This window comes from Brassica napus, chromosome C4 (assembly GCF_020379485.1).
Source record: "Brassica napus cultivar Da-Ae chromosome C4, Da-Ae, whole genome shotgun sequence".
Classification (NCBI taxonomy): domain Eukaryota; kingdom Viridiplantae; phylum Streptophyta; class Magnoliopsida; order Brassicales; family Brassicaceae; genus Brassica; species Brassica napus.
In genome coordinates this window covers 17,486,750-17,493,651 of record NC_063447.1, presented here as the reverse complement: position 1 = coordinate 17,493,651, position 6,902 = coordinate 17,486,750, and positions in this window count along the sequence as shown.

Here is a 6,902-nt window from a genome sequence, read left to right as displayed (position 1 = left end):
CTCTCTCTATAAATATAAGCCTCTGGGGTCAGTTTTTCACATGAATTTCCTTAGGGAAAACTCTGAGCAAATCGTGAGAGAGAGAGACAAGAGAGAGAGATCGCCGGCCAAGAAAGGAACTGAGCAAGTGGTGGTTTGATCCATTCCGGCAAGGCTAGGATGGATACCAGACAGAAAGACAAGGAGAAAGAGAAGGAGAAGGACATGGCTCCAGGGGAAGGAACTCCTAAGGTTAGTGGTGTAAGCCGCGAACCATCGGACCTAGCCGGCGGTTGATCCGATCGGGCTTGTGTCCGGTTTGGTGATCGGATGCATCCATCTCTCTCTCTCTCTCTCTCTCCTATTCTGCTTTATCTCTTGGTTATTATGATGTTGTATGATTGATCAGACATGGAGGTATAGAACCAAGGCTTTAGCCGGTTCGAATATGAAGTCCTAGGCCCTTGGCCGGACTTAGACATGATCGGTCTCACCATGGAGTGATCGGATGGATCTAGATCGCATGGCTGTGACCGGTTATGGTATGGTACTAGGCGCGCCTGATCCTATTCAGGAACTGGGTGTGGCCGATTGTTGTTGAGTGGTTTTGTGATATATTTGGTTAAGGAACATTAGGGAACCGAACCATGCATGATTAGATGTTGATGTTAGGATATCGGTTATGTATTGATCATTGTATATGGATTGGTTTCAGGATCGGACTTGGACCGTGGTAAAGGAAATGCACCGTGAAGACTCAAGCCTTGGGAAGATGTGTGGTGATTGGGTCATTATTGATAAGTGTGAAGTATTGATAGCCTATTGTGCAACTTGTGAACTTATGATAGACTAAGTGTGTATCTAGTAGTATGAACATATGAATGATGTATGGATCTCATTTTATATATATATACAACTGATTTTCCCCTTATGCTATCTTGTTTACTTCGAATGTCTTGAACCTCAATTGGAAAGGAATGAACTTAGAAACTATTGACTTAAAACCGGAATCATATAGACATAATAAGTAAGTATGGCCGCGGATCAGTTTGGGTCTAAGGACCGGGATCGGGTCATTACAAGTTGGTATCAGAGCATGCTTGATTCTAGGAATTGGTTGGGTTACGTGTTCACCACACATTCGGCTTTGAGTCTCACGGTAAGTTTGGGTAGTAATTGTAGAATTGCTTAACCTTGTGTGTTAATTGAGGTTTTAAGTTCATGGAACTAACTTGGTTATGTTTGAACTCCTAAGGGAACGAGGAAGTCTAAGTCCCGGAAAGGCAAGGAAGCGGCTGGTGCATCTGGACTGGTTGGGATAGATGGGAGAAACCCTACCCAAGTGCTGCCTACCCAGACGGGGCTGGTTCACAACGAGACCGGGGAGCCCTTGGCGCCGACCCTGCCTACTGAGGTTCAGGTGGATAACCTGGGCGAGCAACAGGAGTTGGGACGTGAGGAGGAAGCTTAATCCTCTCATGCAGGAGACGAGACCGGTCATGGCACTGGTGTGGAGGAGTTGGCCGAGCCATCCATGCGCGAGGTGTTGGATGTGGTCAAGACCATGGGCACACAGATGCTGGCTTTCACTCGAGCATTCACGCCTTTGGTGAATTCTTCAGTGGGCCAGGTCACACCAGCTCAGGCCACGGCTCAGGCAACTCGGAGAGCAGCTCAGATAGCTGGGACAGCAGCAGGTGTAGCCCAAGCAGCTGCACAGGTAGCTCAAACAGCTGCTAGGACAGGTGATGATTGATCTACGGTCGAGGCAGATGTGATGGAGATCGATCCACCAGTTTGTCCAGTTAGGAGAGTGGATTACCTGAGCTTATTAGCTCATATCTCCAAGCTGGGTACGAAGCAGTTTGCTGGTAGTGCCGATCCCATTGAGGCAGATGAGTGGAGGAACAGATTGGTTCGGAACTTCAGTTCCACTCGTTGTCCAGAGGAGTACAAAAAGGATATTGCGGTTCACTTCCTGGAAGGTGACGCACATAACTGGTGGTTAGCTCTGGACAAACACACCGATGGGTCTATTGAGCGTTTCTCAGACTTTGAGGTTGAGTTCAGCCACAAGTACTTCCCAGCTGAAGCTTGGGACCGTTTGGAGTCTCAGTTCCTAGACTTGACTCAGGGACGCATGACCGTACGTGAGTATGAAGAGAAGTTCAACCGGCTCAGACATTACGTGGGTAAGGAGCTGGAAGAAGAGACAGTGCAAATACGTAGGTTTGTCCGAGGCCTAAGGGTCGAACTTCGAACCTACTCCTCAGTTGGTAATTTCTAGACAGTGTCTGAGCTAGTGGAGAGGATGGCTATGGTTGAGACCAATCTGGCCGAGGAGACCAAACAGAAGTCCAGGAGTCATGCGTCTTCTGGTAGTTCCGGGAATGACCGGAAGAGGAAGAGGGACACAGCCGAGGAGGGTAGAACCTCAAGTGGTAGGCCGGAGTGTTCTAAATGTGGAAGGCGTCATGGAGGCGAGTGCTGGAAGGCCATGGGAGCATGTACTCGTTGTGGCAAGATGGATCACTCAGTTCGGGACTGTCCAGGGCTGGAATAAAGCCGCAGACAGGGCACGAGTGGGGGTGACACCAGAGGGTGCCACTATTGCGGAAAGGCAGGACATTTCAAACGAGAATGTCCCAAGTTCCGGGCGGACCAGGAGAAAGGCCGTGATGAGGCAAGCAAGCCAAGCCAGAGCCGGGGCCAGACCTCCACGCCAAGGGTTTACGAGCTGTCCAAGGACGAGGACGATAATGATTCTAGGCTTATTCTTTTCCAATTCAGTAGAATTGCATGGTACGGAACCTAGAATGGATTAGATACTTAGATTGGTCTTTGTAGGGACCCTAAGTATTGGTGGCGTGGATATACACGTACTTTACGATACTGGGGCTACACATAGTTTTGTGAGTCCAGGGTTGATCAGAAAAGGGTTGTTCCAGGTTGGGACAAGGGATGATCCATGCATAGTGAATGCAGCCGGAAGGCAAGTGATGCATTTGCTAGGGCTGGTTAGGGACATCCCAGTTAAGATCCAGGACAGGGTAATGCATGTGGATCTAGTGGTAGTCCCCATTAAGAATCACGAGGTGATATTGGGTATGGACTGGCTTGGAAAGAATCGGGCCACCTTGGACTGTCACCAGGGAAGGGTGCAGTTCGAGAGTGGGTGTGGACCCCCGATCAGGTTCCAAGGAATTAAGCCGACCTCAGGTTGTTTAGTGGTATTAGCGATCCAAGTGGAACGAATGCTTGAGAAGGGTTGTGAGGCTTACTTGGCTACAATCACCACTAAAGAGGTCTAAGGGGGTGGTGACCCAGATGTAATTCTGCTGGTCAGTGAGTTTGAGGGGCATTCCCCCTGATAGGGCTGACCGTTCATAATAGAACTGGAACCAGGGACGGCCCCAATGTCTAAAAGTCCCTATCGAATGGCTCCTGCCGAGATGGCCGAGCTAAAGAAACAATTAGAAGAGTTGTTGGACAAGGGGTTCATACGCCCAAGTGTCTCGCCTTGGTGAGCGCCAGTTCTTTTTGTAAAGATAAAGGATGGTAGTTTCAGGCTGTGTATTGACTACAGAGGGTTGAACAGGGTGACTGTGAATAACAAGTATCCATTACCCCGTATTGATGAGTTGTTGGATCAACTGAAAGGAGCCAAATGGTTTTCCAAGATTGATTTGGCCTCGGGGTATCATCAGATTCCGATTGAGCCCAATGATGTTCGGAAGACAGCATTCCGGACCAGGTACGGCCACTATGAGATTGTGGTCATGCCATTCGGCCTAACCAACGCTCCAGCTGCGTCCATGAAGATGATGAATGGCATCTTCCGAGACTTCTTGGATGAATTTGTAATCATCTTCATAGATGACATACTTGTATATTCCAGAAACAAGGAAGACCATGAGAGACATCTCAGGGCAGTATTGGAACGGCCAGGGAACAGAAACTCTTTGCTAAGTTAAGCAAGTGTAGTTTCTGGCAGAGGAGCATTGGATTTCTTGGACACATAGTGTCTGATCAAGGAGTGTCTGTAGACCCAAAAAAGATTCAGGCTATACAGGCATGGCCGCAGCCTAAGAATGCTACGGAGGTTAGGAGCTTCTTAGGGCTGGCCGGCTACTACAGGAAGTTTTTCAAAGGGTTTGTAAGCTTGGCTCAACCTATGACGCAACTCACAAGCAAGGACGTGAGGTTTGTCTGGTCAGAAGAGTGTGGAAAAAGTTTCTCAGCTCTGAAGGGCGTGTTGACTAGTGCACCAGTCCTGGTTCTACCTGAGGCGGATCAGCCTTATGTAGTGTTCACGGACGCGTCTATCATTGGGTTGGGATGTGTCCTGACTCAACATGGGAAGGTGATTGCCTATGCTTCGAGACAAATGAGAAAGCATGAAGGAAATTATCCAACCCATGATCTGGAGATGGCGGCCGTGGTATTTGCTCTAAAGATATGGAGATCATATATGTATGGAGCTAAGGTCTAGATCCTCATCGACCATAAGAGCCTGAAGTACATTATCACTCAACCTGAGTTGAATCTAAGGCAGAGAAGATGGATGGAGTTTGTGGCTGACTACGATCTAGAGATAGCTTACCATCCAGGTAAGGCGAATCTGGTAGCAGACGCATTAAGCCGGAGACGGACTGAGGTCTCGGCCGAGCGTGAGGCAGGCGAGTTGGAAGGAATGGTTCGGCCCTTGCATCTCAACACTTTGGTCTGGGGCGACGAGCCATTGGGGTTGGAGGCAGTGGATCAGGCTGGTCTACTTACCAAGATACAGCATGCTCAGTTGTTGGACGGGAATCTACAGAAGGTGGCTCGCAATGACAAGACCGAGTACCAAACGACGAGTAATGGTACCATCTTAGTCAATGGAAGAGTCACTGTGCCGAACAGCAGGGAACTCAAGGATGAGATCTTGGGACAGGCTCATAAGTCTAAGTTCTCGGTTCATCCAGGGTTGAACATGTATAGGGATCTGAAGCGGTATTACCACTGGGTAAGGATGAAGAATGATGTGGCTGAATGGGTGGCTAAGTGTCCAAATTGCCAGCTTGTGACAGCTGAACATCAGGTACCCGGTGGGATGCTCCAGAGTCTTCCTATACCTGAATGGAAATGGGATCATATTACCATGGATTTTGTGACCGAATTTCCCACGACCAGGAACCGGGAAGACGCAGTCTGGGTAGTGGTCGATCGGTTAACAAATTCGGCCCATTTCTTACCAATCCGAAAGGGAGACGGGGTCGATCAGATCGTTCGGATCTATTTAGATGAAATAGTACGCTTGCATGGTGTGCCGGCTAGTATTGTCTCAGAAAGAGATCCTAGGTTCACCTCTTACTTCTGGCAGGATTTCCAAAAGGCCTTGGGAACAAATGTGAACATGAGTACAGCTTATCATCCTCAGACGAACGGACAGTCGGAAAGGACGATCCGGACCTTGGAGGATATGCTTAGAGCAGTGGTTCTGGATTGGGGCGACTCATGGGAGAAACACTTACCCTTGATCGAGTTTGCTTACAACAACAGTTTCCACAGCAGCATTGGTATGTCCCCATACGAGGCATTATATGGGCGGCCCTGTAGAACACCACTATGTTGGTCCCAAGTGGGGGAGCGCAGTATGTTGGATCCTGAGATTGTGGAAGAAACCACTGAGAAGATACGGTCCTTAAGGGAAAAGATGAAAGAGGCGCAGGATCCCCAAAAGAGTTATGCGGATAAACGGAGGAAACATCTTGAGTTCGAAGTCGATGATCTAGTCTATCTCAAGATGATCACCTTCGAGGGAAGAACAAGAATTTCTGGAAGGAGGAATGTTGGGGTCAAAATCGGTCACGACGGAGTCAATGTCTGAAAGTCCGTAAAAATTGGCATGAACGTTTTTACGAAAAATAAATCTTCGGAAAATATTTACTCTTACAAAGAGCCCTGTGGAAGAAACACGAGACATCGGAGAAAAGCCCGAGAAAAGTCACACAGTCGCTACGTAGAGACCGAGCTCGAGCCAAGCTCGGTCGCCACGTAGCGACCGAGCACACGTCCCGCGACCGAGTTTGAGCCAAGCTCGGTCGCTACGTAGCGACCGAGCGTTCGTCCCACCCGGTCGCTACATAGCGATCAAGTTCGAGCCAAGCTCCGTCGCTACGTAGCGACCGAGCACACGTCCCGCTCAGTCGCTACGTAGCGACCGAGCATCCATCTCGCTCGGTCGCTACGTAGTGACCGAGCTCGAGCCAAGCTCGGTCGCTACGTAGCGCTCAAGCCAAGCTCGGTCGCTACGTAGCGACCGAGCGTCCGTCTCGCTCGGTCGCTACGTAGCGTCCGAGCGTCTGTCTCGCTCGGTCGCTATGTAGCGTCCGTCTCGCTCGGTAGCAACCGAGCATCCGTCCCGCTCGGTCGCTACGTAACGACCGAGCGTCCGGTAGCGACCGACCTTGAGCCAAGCTCGGTTGCTACGTAGCGACCGAGCTCGAGCCAAGCTCGGTCGCTACGTAGCGACCGAGCTCTTCCGAAACGTCGATACGACACGAATCAATGCATTCTCGTCTACCTTTCAATGCTGTCTCCCGAAAACCGTAGCAAACCCATTTCATGTTTTCCGCCATTCGAAGTCATCAATCAAACTTTACGATAAAAATCGCGGAAAGTTCGTTTTTATCGAAAGAAGTCGTAATAAACGCTTCAAGTCGAAAGACGGCCCAAAAGGACCTAAGGCATGACTCGAAGCCCACCTTACGATTTCTTAACCAGCAGCCCGTAACCGTGGGATGGTTTATGCTTGGTTCGCAAGGAAAGATAAATGTCAAGTTTCCGCAGATAAATACGAAATTTTGAAGATAATTACGAAGATTGGGAAAAATGGAATATCTCCATTTTTAGGCTATGACGGCTTAAGGGCAGATGGG